Source organism: Mustela nivalis (assembly GCF_964662115.1).
Source record: "Mustela nivalis genome assembly, chromosome: 1".
In the NCBI taxonomy this organism is placed as follows: Eukaryota; Metazoa; Chordata; class Mammalia; order Carnivora; family Mustelidae; genus Mustela; species Mustela nivalis.
This window is the reverse complement of record NC_139020.1, coordinates 181,457,605-181,474,614: the sequence shown is the minus strand read 5'-3', so window position 1 is coordinate 181,474,614 and position 17,010 is coordinate 181,457,605.

Genomic DNA, 17,010 nt, shown 5'->3' with positions numbered 1-17,010 from the left:
TTGGTTTCACTTTTCAGGATGCAGGAGTATATTTTCACCTGAAATTTCCACTTATTTCAAAGAAAGCAGATTTATTAGCTCAACTGTTGGTTACCTTCACTAATTATATTCTAGAGTGATACTGAGACTTGAGAGAGATGCATCATCCATTATGTTCATTACAAGCTTTTCTTCATTCTGCTCTGTAGCAACTGGCCATATTTGAAATAGATAGTAACTACCCTATGAGAGACAGTTGAAGGGATTACTGCTTCCTTGATGAGCACACTGGGTTAGTGCCTTGAAGAATCTTGAAATTTCTACATCAGCCTAGTCTCTGAAGTTTATTTGTCTCTGAAGTCTCAAGTCTGCTTGAGAAAAGCAAGTGTAGGGTTGGGCCCTGCTTCAGATGCAGAGTTTGCCAGGCTTGGCTTCACAGCCGAATTGCAGTGAGTCTTGACCCCTCCCACTCTCTGTGATTGCCCTGTACACATCCACAGACTGGATACTTGCAGGGGACAGCTTTCTCCTCTGCTCAGGGAAATGCAGGTCTTGGGAGGCAGACACCTTTTCAGAACTTTATCATTGTTTAAATTTAAAAGAAAAAACATGTCAAGGGTGTTCTTTTGAGAAACTTACGAAGGGACATGTGATCACAAGCTGCGACAAGGAAAACTGGAGTATAGTATATGCCTCCTAGCGTACTTTGTAAAGGGACAGTTGCCAATATTGTACTGAAAGAGTTCAAGACAATCAGTTTCTCCTCACCACTTTTAACAAACTAAGGAGTTTGACTATTTCTGGTGGGGGTGAGAGGCAGGCAAGAGCAGTCAGAATGCGATTGGGTTCTGCATGTTTCTTGGTTGACTTTGGTCTTAAATTTGGATTTAGACAGCGCAGTAGCTAAATTCCATCTCTTCCAAATATTCAACTTACTTGGTCCATACACATTTACTTTGGTTGTTTGCTTTTGAGTTAATGGAATCTATAAGCTCTTTTCATCTTTACGTCTCTTTACTCTGTCTATCGACATTTATGCTCATCATTTACCCATTTGTCCCCGTGATTTTGCAATGTCTATGAACATGTTGATCAAGGAAAAAGAAACTAATAGCCCCAGTGACATTGGTTGACTATCCACAGATAAGTATGTACAGAGCAGGTACTATGTAAGTAACTTTGCCATGCACTAACCCACTGGTCCTCATAAGAGCTGGTCGTTATTCCTTATTAGCTGGGTGGCCTTGCTTTTTCTACTTTCTGGACCTTGTTTTCCTTAACTGCAGAGTCTTCTGCCAACACAGGGAGCTGAACTGATATATAACTGACACTGACAGCCTTTACAAGGATGGCAATGTCTTGTATGCTGGGGACCATGTTCATGTTTTCTAATTTGTTATATTCTCTTTTCATGAATGGGTCTCACATCTACCCAGGTGTGTTATTACTTAATCTCTTATTAAATTGGCTTCAGGAAAGCTTCAGGCCCCCAAATGCCTCTATTCCCATATTGCTCTGGGGCTCAGGCATCAAAGTCTCAGCATGAGGAAAGGGGAAAAGTGGAAAGGGGAAAGGTGTTGAGCCTGCATTAACTTAAATGCTAGTGTTGAAGGGTCTCCTGAATAATCCAGAAATTCTAACCAGGTTTTAGGGGCCAGATTGAGGATGAATACACTGGGACAGGATGTATTTAGAAATTTGGACATGGAATAGACAGAGACATTGTTTTGTGAATGAAGGTTGGTCATGATAGGTACCTGGGCAGCCAGAGTTGTAATTAAAAGGCAAGATCCTAGTGCCCTGGTTCTTAAATCAGCTGCACATTGAAATTACCTAAAGATCTTTTTAAAAAGACTGAAGCTGGCTTTTGCTCCAGACATTTTGACTCCACTGTGTGGAGTATAGCCTGGCATCAAGACTGAAAAAAAAAAAAAAAACCACATCATCAATTCTAGTGTGTAGCAAAATTTGAGAACCACCCGAGTAATGGCTAAAGGCTTAAGCTTTAAATTCAGACTGTTCTTAGTTGAACTTCCCATTTTACTCTGAGACTATATGACTTTGGGACAGTTATGCAACCTATCTTAGCTTTGGTTTTCTTTCTCTTTTTCTTCCTTCCTCTTTCATTTGTAAATTAGAGATATTGTAACAATAACACCTGACACACAAAGCTCTTATGAACACTAAATATATGTTTAGGACAGTGCCTAACACATAATAAGTACTCAGAAGATACTAGCTAGTATTCTGCTATCAGAGGTTCAGGGTTAGAAGGAGGCTTGCTGGTGGTCAGAGGGGAGGCATACTTAGGAACCAAGACAGCAAGGGGTGGAGGGAAATGTGGCTTCCCTCCTAACCTGGCTTCTCCCCCTTCCTGTTTCCAGGAATCAGGTAGTGGGGATATTTGAGAAAGCTGCTGTCATTCCCCAGGGAATCCAACTTGCAAGGGTTCATCAATCAACCCATCTGACTTATTACCAGGGTGTGTATTTTGAGCTTTATGTCAAGGAACAGCCTTGTTATTGTTGTTCTAATTACAGGAAAATCAGATAATATATATTATGCATATATTTTTATGGCAGGTCATTTAGAGGACAGGCTTAGTTTCTAATAATTTAACAAAGGAAGAGAAAGGAGTCTAATTGAGTAATGAAATCATTGTAAGTGCTAGTTTGACTGAAAAGGTATGGCTCCAAATATTTCAAATCTGTGCTGAAAATATACCCTGAACCATCAGGATTTAATTCACAGATAGATCTGTATATTTAGTTTTACGTTATCCTTTTTTTCATTTTTAACTAGAGCTAAGCATTTTGTAGACACTCCTATCATTGTCAGCAGATGGCTGCATTCACACCAATGAAGAGTCTTTTTAAGTTAAACTTTTTATTTTGAGACAATTATGACTATTTCAAAATGTAGGTAGATTCTCAAGCAGTTGTAAGAAATATCACATATGTTTTACCCAGTTTCTCCCAAACACAAAATATTGCAAAGGTATAGTACAATATCACAGCCAGGATATTGATATTGATACAATCAAAAACAAAACATTTGCATGACCACAAGTTTCTTCCTCTCACCCTTTTATAGACCTACCAACCTCCCTTCAGCCTGTATTATCTCCCTAATGCCTGGCAAACAATAACTGCTATTTCTATAATTTTGTCATTTCTAGCTATAGTTTCAGCTCTTACATTTACGTCTTAATCCATTTGAGTAGTTTCTTGTGACTGGTGTGAGTAAACATGTTCAATTTCACTTTTCTGCAAGTAATTACCATTCGTCTAATTAATATTTTCAGGGTATATATTTTTCCATAATATTAATTTCAGTCTGCAGTGTTAAATTTAAAGTGAGTTTCTTGTATACAGTGTAGTGTAATTTCTATCCTTTAATTGGTATATCTAGACCATTTATGTAGAATGAAATTATTGTTATGTTAGTGCTTACACCTGTCATTTTATTTTTATTTGCTGCTTGTTATCTCTGGTTTTTTGTTTTTGTTTCTCTGTTTTTGTTTTGTTTTTTTTTTTGTTGTTGTTGTTGTTCTGCCTTTCTATTTGTACATTTTCTAGAATTCAATTTTCTTTCATCTATACTGTTTTCGAGTCTCTTTGTATAACATTTTTAGTAGTTACTCTAATTATTACATTATATGTACATGACATATCACAGCTTATTGAATTGTCATTTTGCTAGTTTGAGTGAAGTATAGAAAGTTTGTTTTCTTTTCTATTATTTTCCCTCATGTATAATAAAATTGCTTAATTATTTCCTATTCATACATTTAAAATCACATCCAAAGGCATTATAATTTTGGTTTCAACCCCATCAAATATAAATTAGAGAATTGAGGAGGAGAAGGAACGTCTATTACATTTATCCATAGTTTGGCTTACCATGTTCTTTCCTGATATTTCAAAATTTCTTCTTTTATTATATCCTTTCTGTTTAGAAAACTTCCTTTAGTCAGTATTTTAGAGTAGGACTACTAGGGAAAATTTTTCTTAGTTTTCCTTTATTAGAGAAATGTCTATTTCTCCTTAATTTATGAAGGATGATTTCTCTGGATAGAAGGTTCTGGCTTGGCATTTCTTTCTTTTTTTTTTTAAGTCCTTGAAGAATGTGGAAATTCCTTCTGGTTTCCAATGTTGTTGATGAGAAATTCATTATCATCCAAATTGTTTTCTACTAGTTGTCATTTCCCTCACTGCATTCAAGATATTTTCTTTGTGTTTACTTTTAATAAGTTTGACCACTGTTTGTTCTGGTATTATGGAATGAATTGTGTCTCTCCCTAATTCATATGTTGAAACCCTAATGTCCAGTGTAACTGCATTTGGAGATGGGGACTTTAAGGAGGTAAATAATGTTAAATGGGGTTATAAGGGTGAATTCCTAATTGAATAGGACTGGTATTCTTATGAGGAAGAAATACCAGATCTCTCTCTCTTTCTCTCTCTCCATCTCTCCCCATGCATGCACAGAGGAAAAGCCATATGAGGATAGAGTGAGAAAATAGTCATGTATAGGCCAGGAGGAAAGTCCTCACCAGACATTCATTTGCTGAGACTTTGATCTTAGACTTCTAACATCCAGAACTGTGAGAAAATTAATTTCTGTTGTTTAAGCCGCCCAGTATGCTATGTTTCCTTCTGTTGTGACAGCCTCAACCAACTAATACATTTAGTGTGGATATTTTTTAGTTTATGCTGTTTGGGATTCACTTAGATTTTTGTGTCTTTTGCCAAATCAAGAAGAATTGAGCCATTATTTTCTCAAGAATTTTTTTTAGTCCTGCATCCTTTTCCTATCCTTCTAGGACTCACATATCATGATCTGATGGCTAGATCTTTTGTTGGATCTAGCCCATGGATTCCTGAGGCTCTGTTTATTTATATTTTAAGTTTGCTTTCTTCCTGTTAAGGTTGGATAATTTATATTGTTTTATTTTCAAGTTCAATATTTTTTCATCTGGTTTCTCCATTCTGATTTTCAGCCCCTTCATAGAGCTTTTAAATTTTAGTTATTTTATTTTAGGTTTAAAATTCTATTTGTTGTTATTGTATTCAGGTTTAAAATTTCCATTTTGTTTTTTTTATATCTTCTATTTCTTCAGAAAGACTTTTTATTCCTTTGCTGTAACGGTATGTTTCTCCCCTCCTCCCCCCACTTGTTTTAAGTGTATTCTTACTTGCTCATCAAAGCATTTTTATGGTGGCTGCTTTAAACATTTTTTCATGTGATGCTTACTTCTATGTCAGCATTGTGTTGGCATTTACTGATGTTTTTTATTAAATTCACAATATTTCTCGTTTTTAGTATGATGCGTGGTTTTTTATTAAAACATGGACATTTGGGGTTTTATAAATATTTGGGTATTTTGGAATCTTATTTAAGCCTTCTGTGTTAGCTGGCTTTCCCTGACACTACCAGGCAAAATGGGAGTTCCTGCTCCCCACTAGTCTTTTAGTGTAGAATGGGGAAGCTTGTTACTGTTCTTGTGGGGATGAAATCTTGGCTACCTGCTCTGCCTATTGTTACTTCCTTAGCAGAGTGTTTGGGGTGCTTTGTTCAGTGTGGCAGAAGTGACATCTAGGTTCCCCCATCAACCTTTTCTGTTAACAGCCTGGGAAGGGGCCATATTGTTTTTGTGGTGTGTGGCTGGAGTAGAACAGTTATTTTCTGAAAGGTTTCTGTCTTGCTAGGCTGCCCTTTTTCTGGGCCTTTGGCTGGAGAGAGAGCAGAATTTAGTTAGAATTTCTTTTGTCTGTGCCTATTAGAATTTCTGGATTGCTGATTTCTTCTGTCTAGAATATACGAAGTGAAACAACCCCCTCCTATATATATATATATATATATATATATATATATATACCCAAACCAAACAAATCCAGGAAACTTATCACTGTGTGTTCCTTGGGTCCCAAAGCCCCCAGGTCTTCTGTCTCCTCTCCCCCTTTCAGAATTTCCTTGTGTTTCCTCTGTATGTAATGCACAGGGTTTTTAATTATACTTAGTAGGAAGAATAAGAAAAAGGATTTTTACTCCATTTTTCTTGTCATGGAAGTCTTTTGAACTCTGTCATTTTAATGGCTAATGACTTTTAATTCATTATAATGCACATTTTGGTTTTTTTAGAATAGACACAAGACAGACACAAATTTTCTTTTCATGTGTTCATCACCCAGTCAGGAAAGCCCCCTAGAACATGTATCAAGTGACCTTTGACAATAAAGTTAGCATCACAGTCTCCCAAAAGGAATATGTTGACAAATATATAATACATACAATTCAAGGTGGCTTTATACTGCTGCATTTAAATCTGTGCATATTATGCAGATTTTATATCTTAAATAGCTGGTTAACATACTACCAGCAATCCATTCCATTTGGAATTAAAACCTTTCTGTGGACATTAAGTAGCTATAGAAAAAGCAGAAATCAGCAATTTAAAATTGGTTTATTTTATAACCAAATGTCAACTAATTAATCTAGTAAGTTGAAAATTCTTGCTTGTATTAACCAGGGTTATGTTCATTTTCAGAGAAAAAAAAATCCTGTGTCATAAAATCTCTCTCTTTCCCTCCCCCCTTCCTTGTTATAAAATGTTAAGTGTTTCCTCATCTGGGTTTTACTATAGGAGTCACATAAATGACCAGATTTATTAAGCATAGACTTCTTGAGAGCATGCAGGAAAAGTGAACTTTACAGCCTTCAGTCAACAGACAACTCCTTATAGGTCTGCAAAGCCTGAACTATTAGCCCCTGTCTGGGGCCACTGCCAGAGGCCTCCCTCAGGGAATTGTTTGACTGTCTATTCTCAACCACTTCTTTCCTTTGACTGGGATTTTGTCCAAGGCATGCCCACTTTTTCAGTCTTCTGCTGCTCTCACCTCAGTTTATCACATCTCAGGAAATCCCTTTCTTAGCTCTCCCTATGCCTTTGTTTAGCCTTGATCCACCATCTTTTTACCTTCCACCTCCAATTACTTCAGAAGTCCCAGAATCACAGTTGCTTATTCACAAATATGGGAAGAATAACCTAAAGAAACTTAAGTGGTTTTGTTAAGACATGGATATTAATAGTGAACCAGAGGAAAAGAACTTTCATTATCTAACAAAAAAAATTTCTATCTTTATTACATTTCTATAATTCCTTCTTTCTCTTTTTGTTAAATTTCTATAATCTCCCTGGGGACAGAGAAGGAAGGAATAGAATGTCACTAATGATGGGTGATCAATGGTAAGAATTAATCCAAATCAAGAAAAAGAAAGTGACACATAGATGAAAAAATATGATAAAATAACTTGTGTCCTGTAATTCAAATTCCCTTAGAATTATCTAGACTCTTCTAGATAATTCTAGACACTTACCTGGTGTCAGAATCTGAAAAGAGGTTGCATGGGTCTTAGTATTGCCATGGAAGTAGTCTAAAACATACACTAGTAGTTGGCATTTGTTATAAAATAAACCAACTCTTTTCTTGAAAGTTACAGAAAGCCAACTGAAAAATATCTGAAACAAAGGAAAAATCACTGGCTCATGTATTCAAGAAATAGGTTAGAGGCACATGTGTTTAAAAGTTGTGGTCAGGAATTATCTTTGCATATCCCTTGGCTCTGCCTTCCTGTGTTGGCTTAATTTCCAAGTAGGCTTGACTTTTAAAATTCGTTTTTTAAAATTAATTAATTAGTTAATTAATTAATTTTTCTAAACAGCACCAGGCTTGCATCTTAAAAGCTTAGACACTCTAGGGGAATGAAGGTCTTTTCTCCCAATAGTCCTGATAAGAGTTAAACACATTTTCTGACTGGAACACCTAAGGTGGTATGCTCATCTCTGGACCAATCAATCAGGGACTGGAACGCTCAGTCTGGCTAAATTCCTGGTTACATTTCTTAAGCCCCAGAAATGGAGTCAATTCTATATAAACTACATAAAATGAGAGAAGGTTAGGAATATTTGCCCAAAAAGTATATTGAGATGCTATCACCAACAAAAGAAGGAAAATATGCCATGAGGGTAGATCAAATATATCTGTTGCCCATGAAGGAGGTCATAATATGACTAGAGAATGAGGTCAGGAAGAATTAATGCCATGAATACCAAAACTTTCCTTGTGATCCTTGGTTTAAGTAACTCTACTAAGTTGTGGATAGGATCCTAAAGTTTCAGATTTCTCTCCAAATCTACTTTAGAATCTTCATAAAATTTTCATCTGTCACCTCCCTTTTGTTTTAGGAAAATGTGTGTCATCCTTGCCCATGGGTCATGTTAATGTTCTCTGTACCATTCCAATTTTGGTGTATGTGCTGCTGAAGTGAACACACACATACACACACATACACACACCCTTTGTTTAAAAACTATCTTTTTTTCAGGGCATGAGCCTTCAAGACACATTTTTTAAAAAAGGTATTATTATTCAGTTTTATTTCTTCTACTTTGTTTAGCCATGTACATCAAAGCAATATTAACCCATTGCTAATATACTCTGTTCTAGCAAAGTTACTGGGTAGGTAAGTTTGGGAGCCTAGGCTGGAAATGTAACCACTTCTCATAAGTATTTTTTTAATGGAAAAATGAATTTCTTGTTCAAATGAACCATTGGAATACAATTCATTTGCAAACACATACTGCTGAGAAATCTAGCAGATGCATCAATGAACTTTAATTACATGGGATCATTTGATTAACTTAGTCTTCCTTCTCTGTTCCAATAACCAGGTATTTTCCTGGAGCAAAGTTAGAGCAGCTATGATTATTTAATGTGAACTGGGGCAATCGTATTTATTTGGATAGATGACCTAGGTATAACCATGCCTTAAAGAGAACTCACTTCCCTTCCTGGTGAGCATAGGAGGAGATTAGGAAGGTACTCTCCTGTTCAGTGAATTTATCAGAAAATCTTGTTTCCAAACAGATAATAAGATTTTAATGACTCTTAAGATAGGCACAATTTTCGAGCTGATGGTTTTGGAGAAGCCCTTTAAAGGATGTAATTCTTGGAAGAGAACTTCCCAGGGGTTCAGAAAAACAGTGTTTGTATTGGTCACCCTTGTGTGCTACCTTTGGTTTCCAGACTTATAAGACTGATAGCTGGAATGTTAAACTACATTTCAACTTTTTGGAGAGACTTCATTGATCCATTGATCCATTCATTCAATAAGTATACCCATACCCAGATACAGGATTCTGAAAGATGAGGCCACCGAGGCCATGGGTCCCCAACACTTATGTTTAAAGGAAACTTGACTTTTGACACCTGATCAGCTAAACATGCCAGTAGGGAGTCGCATGAAGCCTCATCACCACGATGAGCCCAGCTGAAATCTGAGGGATTCTGGAATTGCTAAGTCAGTGGTTGAAAGAGTGTCCTCAATCTGAATCTATAAGTTACTTGATTCCAAGGGAAGATCTCAGGATGTGGCATAGATGTTTTGGTGGGAAAATATGGAAATAAATAAGGATGAGTCTCAGGAATCTATAGTCTGATGGGGAGATTGATGTAGAAAAATTCGTTTGATAGCAGAGAAAAACAGTTGCTGTTCTGAGAGTATAAGCTTTGGGCCAAGGAAGGATTCATGAGCGCTGTGCCCTGCATTCTTGACCTTGTCTGTAAGCTGGACAGACTTTGGCTCCTACCACCTCTGTGATGAGTACCTTATTCTGTAGGGTTCTAAACAAGGAGAGCCCCCTTAACCCAGAGACTCACAAAGTGGCTAATGGAAACTCTAGGTCAAAAAAAAAATGCCCAAGAGTTTTATTAAGTACTTAGGTCCAAACAATTTCGAATGTTTAACATATATATGTAGCTGTTTGAAACAACTAATAGCTGTTTGAAAAAATACATGTACACTGAAAAAAAATTATTTACTTCATTTTTAAATAACCATGGTTATTTACTGATAGATGGGTGTGCCGTTCAGTACTACGCCATTTCTGAAACCTTGGTGCCTAATAGAACACTGCCACCCTTATTTCCTGTTCCATGGTGAGTTTTGCCTGGCACTAGCTTTGTATCAGAGCAGCTGCTGAAACTCAACTTTGCAAAAGCAGGGTGTCCTCAGAAGGAGCTGAAGTTAATGCTGAAGCCATGAACTACCACAGCTACAAATTCATGCCATGGTGACAGATCTCAAGGGTCTCTGTGTTTCTTTTACAAATATGAAACACCTTGTGGTGCTCTTGTGCAAACAGCTCTAGTGTCCGCACAGTCTGAGAACTCAGACCTTAGCTCTCTGTTCTCTTTCTCCTAGTGATATCCATGCCCTCCAGTCCCCAAGACTTATATCCATGTTTGGACAGGGAGCTTTCTGCTGAGTCAAAAATAGGGACTCAGAGAGTTGCCAGCAAACATCAGTTATGTTGGCTGGAACTACACTCATGGAGATGAGCTATCAAATAGAGAGGATAAGAGAATACAATTATTACTTAAATTTAGAGTCCGTGTAGCTTGATATATTTGTTTTTCATGATTCAGAAGCACTTCCAAGTCTTGAGGTCCTCACCATGATTATTCATTAACATGGCTCTAGTGAGTTCATTGGGGTCCAGTTTATAGATTTATGTTATCAGAATGCCAGTTTTATATTAGCTGTGCTATGCAATATATTATTTCTCTAATTCCAATAATGTCAAATTGGTCTAGAGCTGCAGATGACTTTGGAATAACTATGTTTCTGGTGGCATTGAAAAAGAATGAGATGTAGGTTTGTGGGAACAAGAAATCTTTATGAAAATGGAGACCTAATAGATTGGCCACAATCTTTTTGGTGTGTGTGTGTGTGTGTGTGTGTGTGTGTGTGTGTGTGTGTGTTTCAGGACAGGATGCATGTAAAAGGATTGATGTTCATTTACTGATTTAAGTAAATCTTGCTCTATGGTTCCCCACCCATGAAATCCATAGTGTTTGTTGCCTTAGGGGAAAGGACAGGTACCATACAGAACAAAGACATCATTGCTGGGCTCTTAACTTCAGAGAGAGTATTCTGGAGTCCAAACAGCAATGGTTATACAACTTTAATAAGCATCAGAAGCAATTGAAGGATTGCTAAGAGAGAGAGTACTGGGCCTTATTAGAGAAACACATTCAGAGTTTCTGGCTCAATAATGTTGGGTAGGCCCCCAGAACCTGCATTTCTAATAACCTCCCAGGAGATGTTAATGCTGCTGATTTTCAGACCACACTTTGAAAACCACTGCCCTAGAGTGACAATAGTTCTTGAAAGTCAAATGTACTGAGAAAGATAGGGAATTTGTAAATTTCAGAGCTTTCATTTCTATATCGAAAGCAAAGCCCGGAGTTCTAAACCTGGAGTTTTAGCACAGATGTTAGTAGGAATCACCAGACAAGATGAGAAGTCCCTTCTGCTGATGCAGAAAAGTAACAAAGGATTGGGAAAGGAGACAAAATGACAATAAGGAGACAGAATATTCTCACCCCTTTCCCTACCACCACTTTACAGAGTGTAATTTAAATGGCATGAAATAACAATCATTATTTAATGTGGGGAAATTGAGCATTATCTAAAGACGGTGCCCATTTTCTTGCCTTGAGAGATGGTCAGACTGCTCATAAAAACTCTGCTATGGTGTTTCAGGGTTCCATCCTATCACTATTAGATTTTTTCTATGCATAAAAATAGTCTAACTTCAGAATCCAAGGTACAGACTCATGAAAAGTTCTGCATACATGGGCAGTGAATTCACTGGAGACTTTAAATAAGATATCATTTTACTGCTTATTGAGTCAGGGTTTTTCAAAGCACCAAATATCTTCCCACTACCTTTTCTTTTTTCTTTTTTTTTCCATAAACAGAAGGTGTATCAGGGTTTTTAATTGTTAACAATCTTCCTTTTGTTTCCCACTGAGGACAAAAAGTTATAGCCTTTTTGCAATGGGCACAGCCCTGTAATGGCATTCTCTCCTATTTGGATATGACAGATACCCTCCCAGGAACTAAACTCATTTCTGCACGATGTACTTGAGACTTGGAGAAGTAAACCACAATTTATCTCCTCTAAATAGCACTCCCCATTTCAGAGCATGAGGCAGATAACCTCAGTGTGAACTTTGCCTATGGATGTTTATCTGCAGCCTCCACGTAATATGGATTTATTCTGGTAATATACAGACCATTTTGCAGATAATGTCGAGAGCAAACATTTTATTACTGATTTCTTGTAAATTACACATGGCTGTGTTTTAATGGATTTTCCTTCTAAGCCTCAGTCTCATAACATGAGTAGTTATACAGATTTTTATTATGATCTTGAATATTGACTTTTAATTATGCACTGGTTAACAAAACAAATAAGGCTGTCATTTCCATCAAGGGAGTGCTAAGGATGGAGGGTCTCTTTTGACATCCCTCCTGCCTTCCCATCCAGTACCACTTACTTTAACATCACCCACACCAGGCATAAAAATGTAAAAATCTCACATTACTTTAAGAAGACCCTGGAGCAGCTTTTAATTATGTTTATCGCAGAGGATACATGGCTTACAGTAATGATAATTGAAGGGCACCCTAATAATCATATTCAAGGGGAAAAAAGGCTGTTGATAGGGGTACATGAGACATTTCCATCTCCGTAGAAGACAGACTGGGGAAAAAAAAAATACATTTAAATCGAAGCCAAGAAAGGCAGACAATGGAATGTTCTTCCTGACCACAAGGTTTTCTGGAGAAACCAGTCATTAAAAAAATCCAAGAACTAAAGTCCCTTCTTTCTGATCCATTTCAGTTCTTAAGATAGCTTTATAGAAGATGCAACATCTGTCAGCAATTGCCCAAGAGTCCTGCAAATCTGAAGTTAGCATCTAGCAATGGTGACCCCTCTAACACTGCTCTCTTTCGAAGACTCAGTGAGCTCATCCTTGGAGATAAGAAGAGGTGGTGAGGCTCTTCTATCAGATGTGATATTTTTAGATTCTGTTTCTAAGTATGAAGAGGGTTAAAGGCTTTTGAATTTCTTTCCTCTCTATTCAGGCAAGAAAATAGGTCAAGAGCTCAGTAAGACCAAGGAGATCAGTGGTTTATTTCTGTATGGCAGTTAGCATGCTCCTTAACCCTTTCTCGCAAGAATATCCTGAAATATATCCTGTGAGGAAATATTCGTGGTGAAGACAAAGTCAGGACATGAGGGTCTAAATGAGTATTGGTTGTTTAATAAATCTGAGTAGAAGATATGAGAGAGAGAATGGTAAATGACATTTTGGTAATGGTATGGTTAGGATCAAATCAGGTTAATGTATTTTATTGAGAAAATTTTATATAGAAAATCAGAGTAAGCAAAATCCTCAGAAATGAAATTCCATCCATTCTATAAAAGTAATGGGGTAACTGAATAGCTTGCCTTTTGTGGGCCTTCTGAATAAGAGTATCAGAAGTGAGAAGTAAAGCCAGTACAAAGGTGTTTCCACTACATTATACTCTTTGGAGATGTCAATTCTTTCCGCAACCTATCTGGAAAAATCTAGAGCTTTTTGTTTGTTTGTGTTTCCACTACATTATACTCTTTGGAGATGTCAATTCTTTCCGCAACCTATCTGGAAAAATCTAGAGCTTTTTGTTTGTTTGTTTTTCATTCCCACATATAACAACAGCAGCCAAGACCCTAAGCCAGTTATTTCGTTCAATTGGGGAAAAATAAAAAGTACTTTAACATTTTACCTCATATTAAAAATTCTCCCATTATTTCTGGGGCCACCCATGCCAACTTGGCAAATGAAGTAATGAAGATTGTGTTACTTAAAAGATTTTTCACTACAGAAAATAGTTTTGTCACTGTTATAAAGTCACACTTTCCCAGACTATAGCTAACAAGAAGATCTGTTGCTGGAAATACATCTCAACTACTCCACGAGTCCGTGGGGATCCTTCAGTCCTTGCATCAGTTGACTGTCTTCCTGACTTGGTTGAAATGGAATGAAATGCTCATCATATTGAGAAAGATTGGGAGTCCATGGTCACTCTGAATAATGGAAAATGTACATATTTGGGGAGCAAAGATGAAAGTAGGCCATTTTTCTCAGCGTTGAGGTTGTCTTAACACTTTTGGAGAAAGAACCACCTACCCATAAAATTTCAGCCAGTCCGGCCAATTATCAGAAATTCTTTCTATCCTGATAAATGGAAACAACTCTCCAGGAATAAAAGAAAACAAACAAACTGGAACTGAGGAAGCTGTTTATTTCAGAGTCTCAAGGAACCATGTGTTGTTAAACAAAATATAAAATGTGCAGTAAAGTTTAGGTATAAAGGACTTTGTTGGCTATAAAGTTTTATTTTACTGCTGTCCTCCTATGGCTAAACACGTTCAAGATCAGTAAAGTATTAAAATATTTGAGATGACAGAACACGAAGCCTAATTCTAGAAAAACAGCGGTGAGAAAGAATCTCGAAGGGGCAGACATAGAGTGGCTATGCTGTCAACTCTATAACGTCCATCATTTCAGTACGTACTTAATTAAAAAGGATACAGAAGGTAGAGTGCATACCCTTAATTGATCATCCCCATTACTTTCCACCCAGACACCAGCTGAAACTGAGAGTGACAACTTTAAGCCAGAATCTTGTGACAACGAGGGGAACACAGGCACTTCCATCTTAAACAGAATGTTGAAGAATTTTCCTGAGGCCCAAATTGTTGTTTTCATAAGTCCTTGGCAACTCAGAAAAATGCATACTGTTTTGAATTTTCCTAAATGTGCAGGGAGGCAAGGATTTTTATTTCTAAATAGAAAACCCCTTACACACTGTCTAAAGAAAGCTATTGTTACTGAAATCAGACTCTCTGTAGAAAATTATAGTTTTCTGGGGAGTTATCCCTACTAATCAGACTCAAGGCTGGTTTGGACATTGCAAAATTGCATTATATTCCTTGAGGATAGGAATTACTGAATAAGGGAAGCAAAATTTTAAACACAAAAGGACGATGGCGTTTTCCTCTGAACCACTTGCAAAATAGGAAAATTAGAAATTTTTTTGGATCTTCGATCAGACTTAAGAACATAATTAGGATGTTTGACAAAAGCCACCATTTTCATTGCTTTTGGAGTATCACTGTTATATTTGAACTTGTTTTTTCAAATTCTAGCTTTCTGGTAGGCACATTTGGTTGACTTAGGTTTTTGTTATTCCTGTGTATATGTATGTGTATGTCTGTGTATGTGGGAAGTTCTAATTATTATATTCTCAGTTTCTAGCACAGTGCCTGGTACAGGGTACCTGTATCCTCTTAATCAGTATATCTTAAGGGAAGACATTTTAGACAACTTACTTTTGTGCCCTATTTACAAAAATTGTAGTTATTCATTATAGAAAATGTAAAAGATAATAGAAAAATATAAAAAATTAAATTAACCCAGAATCTTACCATCTAATTTGGATTAACTGGTATTAATATTTTGGTGTGATTCTGATTACCTAATTAGTATACGTATACATGTACACATACAAATACACCTAAGAATACAGAATCACACACATGTATACATACATATATACCAGACATTCAAATTAGTATCAAACCAAGTATTCAGTTACATATTCTCTTTTCAATTTAACTTTAATGAGTTGGTAGATACATCATATATTGTAAAATTGTTTATAGAGTTCATAGGGCCCACTCACTAAACTCTCAAACAATGAATTTCTGGGGTTAAAGAATCTTCCCTATATTTCTATTACTGGCTAGTAATAACATTTATTGAGCACTTACTAAGAGCCAGAAAGTCTGCTAAGCCCTTCATTCATGATACCCTGTTTCAACCTTCCCAACAACTTTTTGAAGTAAATGTTATTTGGATATTCATTCTATCTATCTATCTATCTATCTATCCATCCTCAATCATATATCAGTTATCTATGATTAATATTTATTTTTTGAGATAAAATTGGCATATAACATTATATAAATTTCAGATATACAACATTATAATCAAACATCTTTATTCATTACAAAATGACCACCTGAAAAATCGAGTTACCATCTAGCACACATTTCACCATCTCCCATCCCCTTCCCTTCTGCTATCCACCAATCTGTTTCTTTATGTCTATAAATTTGCCATTATTTTGCTTGTTCACTTGTTTTGTTCAGATTCCACATACAGATGAAGTCATACTGCTTGTGTTTTTCTCCTTCTTATTTATTTCACTTAACATAGTAGCCTCAGTGCCTATCCATGTGGTCACAAATGACAAGGTTTGTTCTTTTTATGGCTGCATACTATTCCATTGTGTTCCTATACCATTTCTGCTTTATCTGTTTATCCATAGATGGGAATTTAGATAATTTACATAACTTGGCTAATGTAAATAATGCTGCTATGAATATAGGGGTGTATATAGGGCAGTATTAGTGTTTCCTTGTTCTTGAGATAAATACCCAAGTATGGAATAGCTGGATAGTATGATAGTTCTATTTTAACTTTTTGATGAATCTCCATATTGTTTTCCATTATGTCTGCACCAATTTACCAGCAGTATACATAAGTTCTCTTTTCTCCACATCTTTGCCAAAACTTATTTCTTGTCTTTTTGATGATAACTAATCTAGCCAGTATGAGCTGTTATCTCATTGTGGTTTTGGTTTGCTTTTTGCTAAATATTAGTGATGTTGAACATCTTTTCATGTGTCTGTTGGCCATTGGTATGTGTTCTTTGGGAACATATTTGTTCAGATCCTCTGCCCATTTTTAAATTGGGTTGTTAAATGAATTCTTTGTATATTTTGAGTATTAACTGCTTTTAAGTTATGAAATTTGCTTAGATTCTTCTGTTTAAAACCTTGGGAGTGTAACTAATTTGCCCAAGTTCACCCAGCAGTAGGTGGCACAGCTGGGTTTCAAACCCAAGACTATGAAATCCAGACCCTGAGCTCTGAAGCCTTGAGCTTAGTACTGACTTGACTATTACCATGATGATATTACACGTCTGGACACATGTTTGAGCACTTCTACCTTTTGATCACTTAGTCATGTTGATCATATTTCTGAAATATCCATTTTCCGT